The sequence below is a fragment of the Ambystoma mexicanum genome, chromosome 14 (assembly GCF_040938575.1).
Source record: "Ambystoma mexicanum isolate Mex_15411 chromosome 14, UKY_AmexF1_1, whole genome shotgun sequence".
Lineage (NCBI taxonomy): Eukaryota > Metazoa > Chordata > Amphibia > Caudata > Ambystomatidae > Ambystoma > Ambystoma mexicanum.
In genome coordinates this window covers 618,470,425-618,490,228 of record NC_090940.1, presented here as the reverse complement: position 1 = coordinate 618,490,228, position 19,804 = coordinate 618,470,425, and the positions used below count along the sequence as shown (strand labels likewise).

General features: G+C 43.6%; 1 protein-coding gene across 1 annotated transcript in view; it reads right to left on the bottom strand.

Annotated features, from left to right (window-relative positions):
* NEK9 (NIMA related kinase 9) overlaps positions 1–19,804 on the bottom strand; it is a 311,507-nt gene that overhangs the window by 126,706 nt on the left and 164,997 nt on the right. The window lies entirely within an intron of this gene.

Sequence of the window (19,804 nt, the reverse complement as noted above, 5' to 3'; positions counted from 1 at the left end):
GTCGGCGACCGCCGTCGCCGACCGGAGCCACCGTGCTCCCGTTGCCTAAAAACTTCCTTGATCCAAGGACGCTCTCGTCCGCATCGTCGCCGCTGTATCCTGCTGGAGAAAGCCTGACCGTCCACGCGCCGAGGAGCCTCCACCGGTGGGTTTCCCGCCACGCAAAGAGCACAGACTCCGACGACTCGACGCCCTTGCTGGGCCACAGTTCTTCAACTCTTTGCGGTCCAGAACTAGCAACACCGAGGTGCCCCGCACGCCTCTTCCTGGCAGGACGTTTACACTTCCCTGTCAACGAGCACCGCTAGGAACGACGCGGCCACATCACTGTCGTAGCTCGACCTGTTCTCCGTCGGACGTTCGACGACCCATGACTCCTGCCTGAAAGGGAGGACACTCAAGAAGGGTTGTCGATTTCCCCGACGAGGAACGCTACAACGCCAGGTACTTTGGGGTTGCAGAACTATTCGATAGTCTAGTGTGAACAATATATGGACTGGGCTTGTATCTTTCTTCTAGAGGTTGCCCAGGTAGGGGGGGGGGGATCTCCACACAGAACTGTGTCCAGGTAGTCGGGGCCAGTATTCTGCCTATTGCTCAACCATCTTGCTTTCCTTCCTCGCTCTACTGCTGATTTCCTCTTTATTTTGATCGGTGTGTCATTCTGACCGTATGCACTTTAATAAGATCTAATAACGTTAGTGGTACCACTTTAGAATTGTACATATTTACCATTATTGATTTTCGGAGTACAAAGTGAGTTATCTTGATAGTGTATATGACCTTGAATATTAATTATATAAAAACTGTGTTTTAACTGATACAGTGTGTGGACATTCCTTCGTGGGGGCTTGGGGACTACACTGTACTTAAGAACCAGCTTGCGTCACCTCCCGAGAAGCTAGGCCTTGATTGCTCGTCCATTATCTTGGCAGGGGTCTCTGTGCCCCCCCTCTACCATATAGAGAGCCGAAGTGCAGACCCCCCCTCTGGTCTTTACAGAGGTCTCCACTGATTTGGGGATTAACGTTGAGGAACTGAATCATGAAAGTAGAATAGCCTTACAATTACAGTCCCATGCAGGAAAAACGAGGGGAAAACATCAGACTTTTGCAGCTGGTTCAATAACTTTAGACAAACAAACTGAATTTGCATCTTCTCTTACTACCTCACAGCAATCTTTGTTATTCACATTTTATAAACCTATATCTAACAAGAGAACTCATGTTTTGAATAATGTAGGTGCGGTAGGATTGAGTAGTGTGATTGGGGGATGTACGATACCATCAGACAGCCAACATCCTATCCAAAAGGAGGGCGATAAATTGAACCCACCAATTATCTGTCAAGTAAAATCAGCAGAACCTGGGGGTAACCAGAATTGTCAATCAATGAATGAGGGTTCTCCTGGAAAGGAGAGTATTGACAAATCGAGCCATGATTTAGCTAACACTCCGACTAAGGTGCATGAACATGAGGGTCGCACACCGAAAGTTGAAAAATCTCAAATACCACAGTTTGTTGTTGGAAAAAAAACAATTCTTCCACTGAAGAATCTGTTGATTCTTTACAGATATCATCTATTTTAGGCTGGATTAGCACCCCTGAAATTAATGGAGGCAAAAGCTTAATTTGTTCATTTATGTTACAGATATTTCAGAAAATTCCTGCACTTAGAACCTTGGTGTCTGGTGACATTGTGTGGATCACCCTTCCGCCTGTGCATAACCACAGGCTGGTACTCCAAGTGCAATCCTTAATAATAGCTAAATTAATCTGGGCACACAAAAGAGAATTAAAAATGTTGGGGTTAGCTGTGTTTTCCCGACAGTCAATCGAAGAAGCAAAGGAATTTAATGAGACACCCTCTTCAATACCACAGATTGCTAATTTACTACATCCGGGGACGACTGCCTCTCAAACCCCTGGAGGCTGTAGTAATTGCACAACTAGCCATCTCCTCTAACACCAAAGACTGGTCATGGTCATCAGTCTTGGTGGGTACAAGAAAGGAGGTAGAACAATCAACCACCACATAGCAGCAACAGTTGGCTTAGGGTGATGACCTGGAACTCGTGCGGAAACAAAAATCTCTCAAATTGGGCAACTACTTGTTTGCCCCAGCAACAAATGGACATTATTCTATCCCAGGAAACAATGTCTAGTAAACAAATCCAGCTTAAAGGTTTTACTGCACATCAGATGGAGACGAATCATGGCACCAGAGGGAGGCCTTCTGGGGGGCGGTTTTCATTAACAACAAATGTTCTTTCTCCCTACTAATGACTCAAATAACTCATCTCTTTGTGGCCATCGTCATTGATTTAGGAGTGTGTAAACAGGATTGTTATTTAATTATTGCTTTATATTACAAACCACTGCACATGCCCATCGAAAAACTACTAGAAAATCTAGGAAAATTATTTGACGGGGTGTTCTCTCAGTGGCCTTTTTGTAAAGTAATTCTGGGTAGTAATCTTAACTCAGACTGTACGAGGCACCTAGTCTCAGTTGGGAACTTAGATAAATTCCAAAAAGCATCGCCTTCCACTAAGAGGAGAACTATTGTACGAACTGCTGACTCAGTGGAATATTGTTTTGATTCCGTTTGAGGACATAGGATGTGGCTACACTTGGAAACGCAACAACGTGAAATCATGTATTGATTATATTGCGCTCTCTGGGGACTTAGCTTTACTATCAAACAAAGTAAAAATCATTGAAGCTGACTATAGTGATCGCTTCATTTTACAATCAACAATTCAAATGACCCCTCCAGTCTTGGAAAGTGATCCTATTCACGCATTGATCGAATGCGATCGGCCAGGGGCGTCCCTAAGGTGGAATCCTTATACATGTGAGAAGCTTAATGCTTTAATCACAAAGTATCTCCCGGAAAGAGAGCGCCCGCCTCTAGCCTATGGTACAGATTAGCTAACACTACCAGAAATTGCTCAAATAATTAAGGTTGCATTGGTATTTCTGGTTAGCACTTTTAAACAATCCAATAGATTCAAAACTCTGTCCTCTGCATCCTCCAACGCAATCAGAAAATTAAGAAAAACTAAAAATGTAGAGATCATGCAGTTAAAACTCGTGTCCTTTAGTGATTCAGTATTTCAAACTTAAAAAAAAAATCTTAATAGGTGTCACAACAAAATTAGGAATCACAGAATCTTTTGTCATCACACCACTAATCAGGCAATGATCACTAGTCTATGTCGTAATGACAGAAGAGCAACTTGGGCCCTACTAAGAAGGGATGACACTAGAGCTAAGTGCGAACAATCTGCCAATATCTCTGAAGAAGTGTGGACTACACACTTTAAGAAAATGTTTTCGCTTCCGGCGAGATTTAACTAAATTTTTGTTTAGCTCTTTGGAAGGGATCAAGGGGTGGTCCCTTGAAGACATCTTATGAGGAATTGGAAAATTAAACATTTCAAAGGCTCCTGGTCATGATTGTATTCCGCCATGTGTCTTAAAACGCAACCCACAATTGTGGGGTCCATTGTTGAAAATCCAATTCGATGAGATTCTTAACTCAATCATTGTACCAATCTATAAAAAGGGGGGGGGGGGAGTGATCCTTAAAGCTTTCGTCCCATTGCACTTATTGATGCAGGAGCCAAAGTATTTGCCATCTTACTATTACAACAGTTACAAACTTACCTGCAGAAACATGCCATACTTTCGCGGTTTCAGATTGGCTTTCGAGCCTGTATGGGCACGGCTCTGAATGCAACTGTTTTGGCACATTTGTTGCACAAAAGTAAAATGCCTAATGCAGGTGCCTTGTATATGGCATCAATCGATCTCTCTGCGGCCTTTGATTGTGTGGTTCGTTCTATTTTGTGGGAGAAACTGGAGAGCAAGGGTGTTCCTACTTAATTTCGTTAATTGCGAAACTTCATCATGGCACCACTTATCAAGGGCGAATTGGTAATTTGGGTGCTACCATACAGCCGATCTCAACGGAGGTGGGGGTTAAGCAGGGATGCAATTTGGCTGCCACCCTGTTTAACCTCTACCTCTGTGACATCGAGCAAATTTGGCAAAACGAAGTTTGTTATCCTGCTAAGCTTGGGCACCTAAAAATACAATGGATGGCGTTTGCAGATGATATTTTGATATTCAATCGGACCCCCTATGGTCTCCAGAAAAAGCTTGGCATATTTGCCCATTATCTGTTTAACCACAGTCTGAAGTGCAATGTGAACAAATCAAGAATTATTATATTTAAAAACCTGAAAAAGAAAAATTATTCTGTGAAATGGTCGATAAATAGTATAACCATACCTGTAGCCACAAGTTTAAAATACTTGGGCTATGATGTGACTGACTCATATTCAAAGAAAATGTGGAGAAAGAATCTAAATGCTAAAATCACTGTATTGGGTTCCCAAATGAAGATGGTGTACGCCAAATACTGTACATTTTCAGTGGGGCCCTTGTTGGAATTTTATCTTCTAAAGGTAGAAGCCATTTTACTATATGGCCTAGACTTATGCTTTGTAGATATTGACTCCATACTTGATCAGATCCAGGGTCATCTATGGAAAGTTACTTTAAGAATGTCTAACTCACTCCCGAATTATGTACTGAGACAAGAGCTTGGTCTAACAGCCTCATCAACCAGATACCACTGGCGCCAAGGATATAATCCGGCAAATATGCTTTTTCCACCACCAAATTCACTGTACGAGGAATTCTCTATCATGCTGCACAAGGGTAATCCACTTTCTGTTGTAGCCTTTTTGAAGAACATGACCACATTACTTGACGGAATTGCACTAAAGCCTAATGATCTTGAATTTTGTCATGCACATGTAAAAAAACGGCTTTTTGAGCACGACTCGGCAACTACCCTAAATGAAAAAAAAAATTGTATTCAGAAGCATCTGTATTCGTTGCAGCAAGGACTCCCCTTAGAGCTTATTTAATTAAATTACTGTGTAGTAAACTATGAGACCTATACCTAAGATTTAAGCTTAACCAACTGCACACACTAGAGAAAACAGTCGTTTGGAACAAGGGAGGACTCTTGTATAGTAATGCGCTATGTCGCTTTTGTAGCGATGGCACTCAGAAGGAAAACCTAAAGCACCTAATATTACATTGTACTCACTATGAAGATTGTCGTTCCCTGAATATTGGAAAGAAACTTCTTGGTACAACACAGAACTCTAGAGAATGGTGCTGGAAGATCTTCATGTGGGGGTACTCATGCAAAGCGAATTTGGCGCTATCAATATTTCTGGTGATTTTAGATCAAGAACTGGACTCTAAATATGTACTCAGTGGGATGTAAAAAAGCTACTTGTGGTGATCATGTGCACATTTCATTTATCTTGTGAAGGAGTTTATAGAAGTACATTTAACCATTATATGAATTCTCTTGTCGATTCGTATTAACTTATTGGCCCGGTTCGACAAGCAAGTTCAGAAATGTGAAAAAACTACACTTTGTGTTATAGGCAACTGGTGCTAATTTGTTTGTGAAACTTAGATTGAGGAAAAATCATGAGTAAATGTATGGAAAAAATTATTTTTGATACATATATGATAAGGCTATGAAAAAATGGTAAGAATAAGTTTTATATAATTTGCTATTTGTATGAGATTATGAATTTTAACTTTTTGTGATGAGGATGATTATGTTGTAACAGTTTATCAAACTAATAAACAACTTTTAAATAAAAAAATAAATAAAAGGTGGGTTACCCAATACCAAGAGATAAGTCTTGTGTAGTCCCACACCAGTAATTCCTATCCCACACCAGTAATTCCTATCTAGCACTGGTGGCAGGCAGTGGGATTGGTGTAGAGTGGATTACAGCGACTATTAGTTATACTTGTGCAAAATAAACCATCCACAAGGCTAGCTCCACCATAAAGAAAAGTAAACTTGTAACAAAATAATGCCATAAATTGATAATTTTAATGAACAGTCCCTTACTGCATTTACAATGGAACAATTGAAAGATTTATGTAGAACAAGGGGACTGAGTTTAAAGGAAAGAAAAAATGAGTTGATTACAACATTGTTCAATCACAAAAATCCTAGAAGTAGGCCCATAATCCCAACTCTCAACATTGATATGGAAGAAATTGATAAACGTGATAGGTTAGAGCTTAGCTCTAATCTGCCAAATGGGTCAGAAGGTGAGGAGGATCCTCAAGGAGTGAGTAATCCCCCTCAACAACCTGCTCCTGTAATTCAACAGACTCCTATCACGACCCGTGGGCCACAATGTAAGCACAGAAGATCTCTCACTCTAAGGAATGAGACTGGAACTAGAAGTAAAGAACCTTGGCAGTACAGTCTGAGAACAATGACAAGGAGAGAAGGCTCAGAGAAATGGAAATGAAGCAGGAATATGATATGAAAAAGAGGTCCCTTGATTCTGCTTCCTTTACACAGTCTTCTCTATCTACTAGCGCCAAGAGACCTTGCCTACCAAAAGAGGCTGTAAGTATGTATGATCCTAAACCTGATGTGCTGGATTGGTTGGGTAGAACATTTGTGGTAATGATCTAGTTGCATGGATCATGTCTAGGCTCCCCCAATATGGTTGCGATTCTATTATGGAGTTGAATTCTACTGACAGAAAAGACCATGGACTAGTCAAACAGGCCCTTATTGCCAGTATTGAGAAGGATCTCAATACTTTTAAAAGGTTTAGAGACCAAAAAAAATAAAGATTGTACACCCCTTGGGCTACCTGGGTTTGGGAATGCCTGAAAAACTTAAATGGTTGGGTTAAAGGATAGTTCCGGGACTTTTTTTTTATTGTCCCTACGGGCCGGCCATGTGTTTGTAAGCATAAATCGGTAGATCGTAGGAAACTTTCCTATGGACCTTACCCGACTTTTCGCCCATTATCGCACTCGAAATCAGCCTCCATTTTGTGATAATCCTATCATTTCGCCCCATCGACCTGGCTCACCTGCCTTTGCGGCACTAAATCAAATCCCCCGCCCCTGAGCCTGACATCAGCAGACGCGTACTGCCCATTTCAAGCACGTCTCGTGTCAACAATCGCTGCGCCTCAGCTATTGACGTGTTGCCATGGAAATGGCAGGACGCCTCTTTCCCCAATAAGTATAAACAGACCGTTTCACAACACACAGCAGCAGATTTTCGATTCCATTCCTCTCTCTGTGTTACTTTGAGTATTCTGTGACTCGTTTCAGTGCTCTGGTCAGCTACCTTCGCCGCTTGTAGCCCGTGTGAACACCTGTACCATCTCTGTAAATTATTTTACTATCTTTACCGCACAATGGCCACAATAATGCCGTATATGTACGAGCCCGAGTACACCGAGGAGGAACTACTGGAAAGGCAAGCACGCGAAAACGATGGGGATTCGGACGGCAGTTGGGAGGACCAGTCAACGGATGAAGAGCCTGGACCATGTCGCATGGACGGTGTCTCCACTTGGTGCACGTGCAATCGGTGCGAGCTAATGCCAACTGAGGAGGAGAACTGCTGCTGCCGTGAAAATTCCGGGTGCTTGGCCTACATTTCGGAAAGCGAGCAAAGTCTGCAGGAAGGCGAGCAAAGTCCGCAATGCATCACCGAGCTGCCAGAGTTCAGGGAAGCCTGCCTCTCACGGACCGTGTTGAGGATGATGATGGTGCTTATGCACGAACTTCGTGGCACTGTTCGTCCGCGTAATCCGAGTAACGAGTAAGTATACTCTGTTTGTGATGTCAGTGATGCCACTACTATTTCATGGTCGTCTCCCACATATAAAATTACATTTACATATCATTCGAACGCATGTAAATTGGTTCCATATAGTGCATTTTCTAGATATAATTTTTTTCTAAGAAAAATGACATGTGTTACCTGAATCGACATTGATAAGAAAGTTTTGTCAGTTTAATACAGTTTGCATCTTTTTTTTTCACAGGTGGTACAGGCTGGTGGCCTATCGTTGCTTCACTTGGTGGCTTCACGGGAGGCTCGGACACCGCGTTCGGAGAGTAATACCTGCCTGTGCGGTACTTGCCATTAGACATTTCCCCAGTGACAGTGGACAATACCGCGGATTTTCCCTCGATGTGCTGCAACCTCAACTTTACAATGTGTAATGTTTATTATTTATGTTTAATTAAAATCTAAAATAAAGCCCAACATATATTTTAACAATGGTTGTTTTGATTTTTTAAATGAATCTAGTGTGTCTCCGTTGAATAGCCTTCCAGTGCCTTGTCTTGTCACACCACATGTCTCCGGCCAGCATCCTCCCTCACGCTGGCCGCACACCTTCAATCCACATAACCGTTGAACCCATATATGCAGCAGTCATACATATATTATTTTGTGGGTTGGCATCAAGCGTTGGCAATAAAAAGCCGTTGGATTTTATTGATACAAAACATGGTTATAGGTAAATAATAAATATGGTTGATCATAATAAATCCTCTTTTTGGGCACCGGGTACAGAGATGACCCCCATATATTCTCCTGGGAGGGTGAGGTATTTATAAACTCACCCCCCTGCCTTCCATGTAGTAGATCCTGCAGCCATCCTCTTACATTCAGTTAGATGGCCTATCCTTGGTGAGGCCCTGCGGCAAACGGGTCTTGTCTGCACGACCACCGCCCCAATCCACCCCCCCGCCCTATCAAAGGCAGTTCGCACCAGGGTACTTGTGCTGCTGGCAAGTGGAGCTGTCAGGGAGCGATAAAGGCCAAGAGGTGCCAAAGACCATGTACACTTCAAAGTGGTCTATAGAGCATGGGTTGTTGTTCCCATGTCTACCCCCAGACCCCGTGTCTCCTGCCAATCATCCCCCCTCACGCTGGACGCCCCCCTGCAATCCACATAAGTGTGTCTCCATTCACGAGTCTTCCTGTGTCTTGTCTGCACGACCACCGCCCCGATCCACCCCCCCGCCCTATCAAAGGCAGTCCGCACCAGGGTACTTGTGCTGGCAAGTGGAGCTGTCAGGGAGCGATAAAGGCCAAGAGGTGCCAAATACCATGTACACTTCAAAGTGGTCTATAGAGCATGGGTTGTTCCCATGTCTACCTCCAGACCCCGTGTCTCCTGCCAAGCATCCCCCCTCACGCTGGACGCCCCCCTGCAAACCGCATAATGCCACGACATATACACGTCATTCACAAACACACCCCTGTTTCGAATTCTTTATAACCCACTTCATATTTCTAATGAGAACTTCTTTGCGCTTTGCTAGTCAACCCGTGAAGGTGCTGGTTATCTGCTCTTCGTCTCTGTGAACTTCCGTGACCACTTTGAGCAAACTCGTCAGTTTGCAACCTGTGAACTGCTCCCTGTTCTACGACAAGAAACTACTCTGATCCCTGCATCTAACTGTTTGTTCGTCAAGGTAAGTCCATGTACCATAATCATTTTGCGTCCAATTTTTTAATTTATATCTATTTGCTAGTAGTCATCAAATTGCATCCATGTTTTCTTTTCGTTCACGACAGTACATGCAAGGAACTAGTCACATGTTCTGAGTTTAGTCAAATTACTTTTTCTATTTTTTGAAAGTTATTGAAATACTTATCCGCATGTGAATAACGTGTATAGTTCCAAGAACCAAAACGGACCTTGCTTTGAACCTTTTATGTGTCATTTAATGTTTTAACACATTGGTATTCATAGAGAATTGATGATCTTTACTTTTCAGAACTTTCCATAATGCCTGCCTGTTCCATTGGCGGTTGCCCTTCGAAGACCCATAACAAATCTGAAGGTACTATAATGCATGTTTTCCCTAAGACAATAGATCAGATAAGAGAATGGGTCCGATATTGCGGATATCCAGCCTCTGAGCTAGAAAGTAGAGTCCTAGAAGTCTTTGCGGACAAGAGGGGTGATCGATACCGCATCTGCAGCAGGCACTTTAGCCCAGACATGTACTCCACATCATTGCTAATAAAGAAGAAAACACCGCGAGCGAGGTGAAAATTGCTCTCAACCGCTATTCCCACTCTATTCGTCCACATCCCTCCACTGGTGAGTCAAGTTTACGTATTTATCTCTCGGCCTTGCGGTAGTGTGTAGCATTAGCTAACAATAATTTCCCCATTTATGTATCCACTCAATATGAAGGCGGAAGATTCTCCATCCGTGTCGTTATTGCAGTCATCAGCCACTTCAAGCGCCTATCGGGTAATCTTACTTAGCTATTCTGCCACTGACTTGTTTTAGGCATGTAAATCAATAGTTTTAATTGATCGTGTAATTATTTTACCTAATGGTACACCACAGTACTCGTCCTCTAGTCTTTGTTTTCAGTTATAATTATTGTTATCCAAAATAATGCAAGTACTGTCTTTCAGGGAGATGCTGAGGAGTCCAACGCATTGACGACAACCGTAGATGTCACTCAGATGCTCGAGGTACGTTTCCGGACAGTTCCATCGATGGAGATCATCAGATCTTGCATTCTTGTAGCGTGATTGTTACACACAATGTTTCTTTCGTTTTTAGCCATTGGTATGTCCTTCTGTCGTCGCCCTCCTATGTGTCTTCTTTTTTCAATATTGTGTTCATTACTAATGAAAGTCCTATGTTTCAGGGAGTCGATGGAGCATTAGTCCAAGAAGAAGGGGGAGCATGCAGTTACGGGTCGGCGCAACAGCTTGCAGAAGTGTGCACCGCAGTTACAGCGTCCCTTGATGTTCTTATGCATTTCGAGGTATGGATACTGACAGATCAATCATGCGAGATCAAATGACGTGTTTACATCCGCTATACTTCCTTCTTTATTAACGCAAGTACTATGTTTCAGGGAGCTGACGGAGCTTCTTCAACAAGAACATCACCCCTAGTAGTTGATGCAGATCTCTGGGTGGTGACACTTCCAACGATGGAGCAAATCGAATCATATTTACATATCCATTATTTATTTTAGACAACTGATCATTTGTGCAGGTCTATTTAGATGAGCCGTTGACGCCTGCAGAAAGTTTATGTTCTTTTAAACAAAATAGAAAACCATACTAATGCAATTACTGTGTTTCAGGGAGTTGCTGAAGCGTCATCTTCAATAATATCATCAATGGAAGTCTATGCGGAGCCCGAGGTATGGATCTTGACAGTTCAATCTAACTAGATCAACAATGCGTGAACTATTGTCGTTTGAATGTTCTACACAATGCGTTCATTCGTGTTTTGCTATTGAGATGTACGTATGGGTATTGGTCCCCAAGTACATTTTGTGTTTTCAATATTATTATACATACTAATGAAAGTTCTATGTTTCAGGGAGTCGATGGAGCCTCAGTGAGTGATGGAAGTGCTTATCATGAAAATATAGTCGTTGCAGCGCGAGAGGAAGTGGAGACATGCACACACGAGTCGGAGCAACAGCGTCCAGATGTTGAAGTTCGAGGCAAGAAAGTTTCAAAGAAAAGAAAGCAAAAGAAGGTTAGTGTCCTGTTCACTATATTATGTTGTCTTTCACTGTCAATAGTTCAATACTGTAAGTTGTGTTTAAACTGAACATCCCTTTTCTAATCTGTCCTCTAGTTGCGAGTGGGTGTAAGAACTAGATCTACACAGACAGTGAAGCGAACAAGAGATGTTGCTTGTCAAACCTTTTGGCAGGGACTTGAGACTGGAGATGCATCGTGCCAATGGGAAGAATATGAAGTGATTGACAACGGAGCTATACCACCACCAGCCATTGATAGTGAATGTCCTCCTGGTAGTTTGGATGCAGTCGGAGATCAATTCACAGAATCCACACCCGCAAAAAATAAGAGCGCGCGAAAGTTGAAGACATTGTTTTTTTCTCCCATCTCCGGACAAGGAACAGTTGTTGCAGTGGAAGAGAATGACATGGACGACAATGAAACACCATCAATATCACTCAGCATAGCGGAAGACGATATCAGAGATTGTACCTTTCATGCGAGTGACATGTCCTCAACGTTACAGGCCGAACCAGCTGGGATGCAGAGTGACAGTATAAGGAAAGAGGCCAAATTCATTGTATTCGATAGCTGTTTGATGGATATTATTATGATGATGAAATGTGGGCATTGGGTTGGTGGGGAAGTATGTGGGGAGCCATTGATTAATGTGACTCGTGCAATTCGAGGCACTAACCTTAAAATACATGCCACCTGTACACAATATCATCCGTTCGCATGGTCTGCACAACCCATGCTGGGGCAACTGCCAGCAGGCAATCTACTTTGTGCAGCGGCCGCACTTTTTAGTGGTTCAAGTTTTAAAAAGTTACAGTATTTCTTTCAGTTTGTGGGAATCCATTTCATTGCGAAAACTCAGTTCTACAAATACCAAACCGATTATCTATTTCCAGCCATCAGCGAAGCTTGGAGAATGGAAAAAATGTCAATGGAAAGTACATTCGCGGGCAAACGCTTCAGGCTAGCCGGTGATGGACAGTGCGACAGCCCAGGATTTTCAGCCAAGTACTGCACCTACCACTTTCAGGACATGGAAAGTAAGAAAATTGTGAGTTCGGTGGTCGTGCAGGTGTCACAAAGTACATCCTCAGTGGCCATGGAGAAAGTTGGCTTTGTAGCATCATTGCAAGAACTACAATCGCGGGGAATGGTGATCGACCTGATAGCCACGGACAGACACGTTTCAATTGCCAAGACAATGAGAGAAGAGTACAAAAATATAAATCACCAATTTGACGTATGGCATCTTGCAAAAACAATCAATAAAAAATTGTCGGCTGCAGGAAAAAAAAAAGATATGCAAGGTATTTCACAGTGGTCCAAGTCAATCAGCAACCATCTTTGGTGGAGCTCAAAAACATGTGAAGGGTCGTTGGAAATTCTACTGGAAAAATGGCGGTCAGTAATGTTGCACTGTAGCAACGTACATCGATGGTCGACAAATGAACATTTCCACAAATGTGAACATGGCCATTTGTCCACAGAGGAGGCACGGAAGAAGAAGTGGTTGATTCCTTCATCACCCACTCACAAGGCCATTGAAAAGATTGTATTTGATAAAACTATAACAAGAGATTTGAGGGGACTCACGGAATTCTGCCACACAGGAGATTTGGAGGTGTTCCACAATATGTGCCTAAAGTACAGGCCCAAAAGATTGCATTTTGGCATGGAAGGCATGATAAATCGGACTCTTCTAGCGGTCTTGGCACATAACCATAATGTTGGCCGTCAACAAAGTAGGACGACCGGAACTTTAGGGACGCTTCGCTACAATAAGGCCTTCACTAAAAGAAGTAAACAATGGGTGATCAAACCAGTGTTTGAGGATATGCAATATGAGTTTATTGAGAGACTTATCGTAGATGTCCTCGATAGGCACATACATGGAGTGGTGAACGAACCTATGCAGGGGACAACTGCATTGCCACCCAACATTGCCTCTGTTCCATGTCCACCTAAAGCAGAGCTCATTGAGAAATACACATCACGGTTTAAATGATTGTAATTTGATTGTCTGTTCTCTCGAGTCTCCTCATGTTGCAGGCCCAAACTAGAAATGTGTGCTCGCTCAAAGTGAAGGTCAGCTGCTTTGATGTTTTGCTCGGGTGGCGGAACGGCCCACGACCCAGTATAAGGTTCTATTGTGATTTGACCTTGACAGGCCGGGACCATCCCGAAAGACTAAGAAAAGATAATGAATAAAATTTCAGAAACGAAACGATGAGCCACGTTCATTAGAAGAAGTAACGTCGGCAAAGAAGGAGTGGTGTTTCGGGTCTGCCCTACACAGAGACACAATGGAAAATGCAAATATAATGTAAGTAACTTTTGATGAGTTTATACCGCAATTTCATTACTATACAGTGGCTTTAAAGACGGGTTCAGTTGTACTTGTTCGTTCTATGTGGCATATTGTTTTCTACCGCGCACTATCTTGAGGAGAAACATCTGCTTTTACTGAAGCACCTCAAAACCTTCCTCTTTGCTTCTGCTTTCTCTCTCCCTCTCCCCTGCTACAACTGGTCCACTGTCTGCGACCTCGGTCCTGGGCCCTTCCACTCTCCACCTGCACTGCCTCCCTGTCAACCCCTGCACTGGGGGACTGTCTCAGTATCCTACAGCCCCCCCTTCCCAGCACTTGTTCTGCACTTACCTTGCACTTGCCACCAGCTGGCCCTATTTATTTATTATTTTATGCTACTTACCTTGTACTCCACTCCCCCCCTCCCTGCCTCGCCACGCCTTTAAACACTTGTGTACACCCAGTAGCGCTGTCCTCGCTATGATTTTAATAAGGATCTGATGGTGAGACTAATTTCATTTTTTATGTTTTTAGATACATCATTCACTACTGTCTGTGTCACGAGTACCAGACACCGGCGGACGGCTTCTACAGCCGCCAGTTGCTTCTCCGCGTGAACAACGTTACCACCCTGACCATTTTATGGGACGATCGCCAAGTACAAGTATGCCCTTACGCGGTACTAACGGTTAGATGCAACATACCTACCGTTGTGGTGGCCTAGTGCCTCGTTGTTGGAACAGCCATGTGATTATCAGTGCGACCGAAGAGCTTATTTTTATCGTAAACCAACACCCTGTGTACTGCACACAAACATCGCTTCCCTCAAGACGAACTAATTTGGATCGAGAGCAAAGAAAAATGCAAATCGCTGAATATTCTCTAAACATTTGATGTCCAATAAATGTACTTTGCCAAATGTACAATCTTGCCGTTTGCTTTTAAACCACGGTTTCACATTCCGAATTGTGGCGCTGTATTGTGAGATGCTCTAAGACCCTGTGTACAGCAAAGGACCATCGCGTTCCTCAATACGAACTTTTTGGAACATGAGCAAATAAAAATGCAAATCGCTGAATATTCTCTAAACATTTGATGTCAAATAAATGTACTTTACCACATTTACAATCTTGCGGTTTGATTTCAAAGTAGTTTCATATTCCGAATTGTGGTGCGCTGTATTGTGAGCTGATCTGTGTTGATTTCCGGGGTCTGTGTGGAGTCGCGTAGAAGACGCCTGGGCGCGTTTGCCTACGCAGCTCAGTCACGTCACGGATAGAGGCGGGGAATATGAATGTTTTGATAAAGTCTGTTTCAGGGGCGGGGGATTTGATTTAGTGCCGCAAAGGCAGGTGAGCCAGGTCGATGGGGCGAAATGATAGGATTATCACAAAATGTAGGCTGATATTCGAGTGCGATAATGGGCGAAAAGTCGGGTAAGGTCCATAGGAAAGTTTCCTACGATCTACCGATTTATGCTTACACACACATGGCCGACCCGTAGGGACAATAAAAAAAAAGTCCCGGAACTATCCTTTAAGGGTTACAAAGTGAACTCCTTTGAAGGAATGAAGAATTCGTTTTTACTAGAGACTATTTATAATGCCTGCTCTCCTGAGCTGAGACAGCACCTGGCTGACTAAGGAACTGGGTCCCAGAGCTGCTGACTTATGGGTAGCCAACAGGGCCACTCATAGAATTCTGGGGCAACTCAGAAAAAGGATGAGGGGAAAAAGCACAAGATAGAAAAGAAAATGTGAACCCTCCACCACCTAAAGAGGACCACAATACCCATAAGGGTACATTCCATGGGAAACCGTACAGGTCTAGTGAAGCCTCTGGAGCCAAACCAGAGGTAGGTTACCAGAAACTCACATTTCAGAAAAGCTTTGGTAAATGTGTGGTTTGTGGGTCTGGTGACCAAGTGAAAGGGGATCCCAGATGCAAGGGTAAACCTTCAGGGGTCCACCCAGTCTCCTTAGCCTTTACTCCTGAGGAGGAAGCTCCAATGACAGGTGCTTACTTTCACCTACTAGCTGATGACCCCATTGGAGTTCAAGCTAGTGTTTCTTTAATGTCCTTGGGTCTGTGGGAACAGCAAAATATATATGTGTATAATACCATACCTGACAATACAAAAAAAATATTATAAGGACAGTGTACTTCTAGATGGCCAGGAGACTCCTGCCATCAGAGACACTGGGGCCAGTATTACAGTGGTTGATGATCGCTTCTACAAACTCGAGGCTCTAGCTAAGGCACTCAAAAGGCCCCATTAAACTTGCTGGAGGCACTATCCAAATGGTTTCTATTTTGCCAGCCCTTATCTAGTGCAATAGCATGACGGTGCAAATTCCTGTTAGTGTGCAATCTGCAGTACCTAGGAGAGGTCTGTTGGGTAATGACTTGAAAACTCTTGGAGTAGTCTCCAGTACCCACAGACCTCCCCGCAAAAAATAAACAGGAGCTGAGAGGCAACCCTGAGAGACTCCCAGTTTGAGATCAGGGAGAAATCCAACATCTCAAACCAGCAGGCAGGCCAACCTCCCACTTCCAGAAAGAAGAAAAACCAAGGAGAAATCCAGAGTCTGTGGTAAGAAAAACGGTCTCAAACCTAAACCTGCTCTGAAAACAAGGACTTCCCAGAGAGGACAGTCCTAGGTCACCCCAGTGACCCCATCCCAAGCAGAGGCTGAGCAGGTAGACAACCCAACTCCTGAAAAAAACCCAGCTACTGGTGAAAAAGGACTGGATGAGATCCTTCCCTGCTTGGAACATCTGGATCCTAGAGACTGTCCTGAGCTGCAGTCTTTGCTTGCAGAATGTGGACCCTCTAGGACAGATTTCAGCAGAGGATGAAGAGTGTTCCTCTCTAGAAGGTCAGACAACAGCCGGCTACCCAGCTGGAAGGGCAATAGCCAGGGAAGCATAGACCTTACTGGAAAGATGGTCTCCTCTACAGCGAGCCTACAGACTCTACCCCAGGGGATTTCAGGCAACTGGTAGTAACCCAGGAAGTGCGATCCAAGCTACTACAACTAGCAACTAACTCTCTGGTCACTTGAGTTCCAAGAAGACCAAATAGGGGCTCTCTCTGTACTTTTACCGGCCCAAGATGGGTGAAGAGGTTGACAAATATTGCAGGTGCTGCTACACCTGCCGCACCTCTGGCAAAAGGGGACCCAAGAATGTGGCACCTTTAGTGCCCCTGCCAGTGGTGGGAGACTTTTGAGAGGGTGGGGATTGACATTGTTGGTCTCTTAGCCCCTCCAACCTCCTCAGGCAATCGATTTATATGACTTGTGGTAGACCATGCTACCAAGTACCCCGAGGCCATAGCTAGAACTGTTACTGCCCAAGCAGTGGCTAAGGCCATCCTTTATATTTTTAACAGGGTTGGGTTTCATAAGGAAGTTATCTCTGACAGGGGGTACAATTCTATGCCCCACTGCATGCAGACCATGTGGAAAAACTGTGGAGTACTTACAAGTTCTCAACTGCCTACCACTCTCAAACAAATGGGCTGGTAGAGAGGTTTAACAGAACAATGAAGAGCATGATAGGTACCTTAGAAGAACCCCATAGAAGAAAGTGGGACCTTCTACTGCCATGCCTTTTATTTGCTCATAGAGAGGTGCCTCACGCTGGAGTGGGTTTCAGCCCCTTTGAGCTCCTCTATGGTCATCCTGTCAGAGGCCCTTTGCCCCGGATTAAAGAAGGTTTGGAGAGTCCTCTATCCCTACACCCAGTCTGTGTCACTGACTATGTACTAGGCCTCAGGAGGAGGATGGTACTTTTGATGACTGAAGCAACAGACAAGTAGAATGCTGGTCAGGCTCTGGTCAAGCATTTGCACGACCAGAAGACCAACATGGTGGAGTGGAAACTTAAGGAGTCAATGTACTTTGAAAAATCCAAATAAGATACCATGTACAGAGTGGTCCGGCGTCATGTGGGTGCTCATTTGAAGGTCTCTGTTAGGTATTCAAATGAATGGTGACTGAATTGTAAAAAAGGAACTTTGTATCAAAGTTGTCCTGCGACGGGTCAAGCTAAACCCTGTGCACATTCGAAAGTCTTGGATAAGTATAAGGTGAACTGCAATTGGTCAGAGCCCAGCTGAGGGAGACTAATGGAAAGTGGAAAAGGGATCCGAGCCCGGCTGAGGAGGATCTGCATTCAACCGCAGGTCACACAAAAAGGAATATTTTTTAAGGGATCTGAGCCCGTAATAGGAGGATCCACCATAATAAGAAAAGGGATCTGAACCCGGTTTAGGGAGATTCAGGGTGAGGCACCTGAATCACGTAATTGTAAGAAGAAAATAACTGTTTTTGTTTTGTACATCAGGCCCTCTGAATCAAGAGACTTTGATGAGAAATGAGACTTGGGCAGAGAAGGCCCTGATGCTGTGTTAGGGAGAATTCTCGTGACTGTGCTAATTCCCTCTACCTTAGAGATCCCCAGCTCTTTTGCTGAACTTTGGGACTCTGTACTTTTTAATGCGGTTTGTTTTCTGTGTTTATTTCTTTTGATTGTGGAGTTTTAGACAACTCCATAGGCATCATCTTTTTTATTTGCGTCATACAGCACCCTCAGTGCAGTGACACAGGAAAGCCTTTAAGGCTGTCCCAAGGTTTAAATACCTTCTCTGGGATAAACTACTGTTTCCCAGAGAATGTAAAGTAAAATTGACTTTACTAGTCATTTTAAATTTCTAGACCCAGCACACACTATCTTACAATAGAGTGCTGGAGAGGTTACCTAGTATCCCCTAGGTCTAGAAACTCATGTAGCAGTCAAATGCTACCCTTTTCTTATTGAAATGGCTGGTGGCAGTGGTTTTACAACGAAATACCATGATTTTTCCCGATCGCGAACATCAGTAGCTAAAAATCACGGGAGCCGTGTTTTTCAAGATTGCGCCTGAGCCCCCTTTGTTTAAACAGGTCCCAGTCTTCTTTTTTCGCTATTTCTTTATGGAAAGGTCCTTCTAGTGTCTGTCTCTGCGCGCCAAACTAGGTTTGGTCCCCTTGTTTCTACGCCTTTGGTGGGCTTTAGGTCTGAAGACCGCCTCTGGCGCCCGAGTGTCTGGGGTGGGCAGGAAGTGCCCGAAACTCCCTGTGCTTAGTCTCATAGGAGACCCAAATGCACTCTGGCGTGATTGGCTGGCTGAGCTACTGTGAAAACCTTACCGAGAGAATTTACCTCTCACTGCGAAAGTGCGTACAACTTTGGCAACTTGCAGGCCTAGTCAGCTTGTGACTCAACATACAAACCTTTCTTCCGTGAACTACTTCTAAGAACCGTGGCAAAGACTTTTCAGTTTTAAATATCAGAACCGTTTTTACCTATACAAGACACTAGTCCATTGACTGGCCTATCTATTGCATTGAATCAACTCCTCTGGTGAACTCAAACTATTTGCACTGTTTTACAGTATCTGTAATATTCGTTTTATTAACTTATACCTTTTTGCTCCTACTTCAATGCTATTTGGCTCCTATTTCAAGGGAGCTCAACTGCTTAGTATTCAGTATTGTAGTATAAACTTGTGTGATATTGGTTGCCTCATTTAATGAATGCTTTTTAAATGATTGTGTAATACATTAATAACTGTTTTACCAAGAAACCTTGAGTCTAAGTGTCTCTCTGAATACTTGCAATTATAGACCTTTGTGTAACACCCTTACAAGCTCACATACCCTCTTGAAATAAGCCTGGCTGCTCAGCTCGCTACCAAAAACTGTGTGGTACAGACTTATACCAAAGGTTGGTTTTGCTTACACCTGCAGTACTAGTTGTGTGCAGTGGTCCCAGAGGGTACTGCATACAAACTTTGCCTAACATGCTGGAATTGGAACTGTATCCTCGTGTGGAAGAGGCGAGACTCTGTGCTTGGCTCGATTGAACCGCCTTAGCCCATGCTGAAAACGTGGGGAAGGGAGGCCAACGGCCCTAACATCCTGACTTTCATTTTGTGAACACTTCTTTCTTTTGCATGAACATTCCCCCACACTATTTGTAAATTAACAGCAAGGATTGGCAATATTTCATTTTAGTATAGGCCCTTTTAT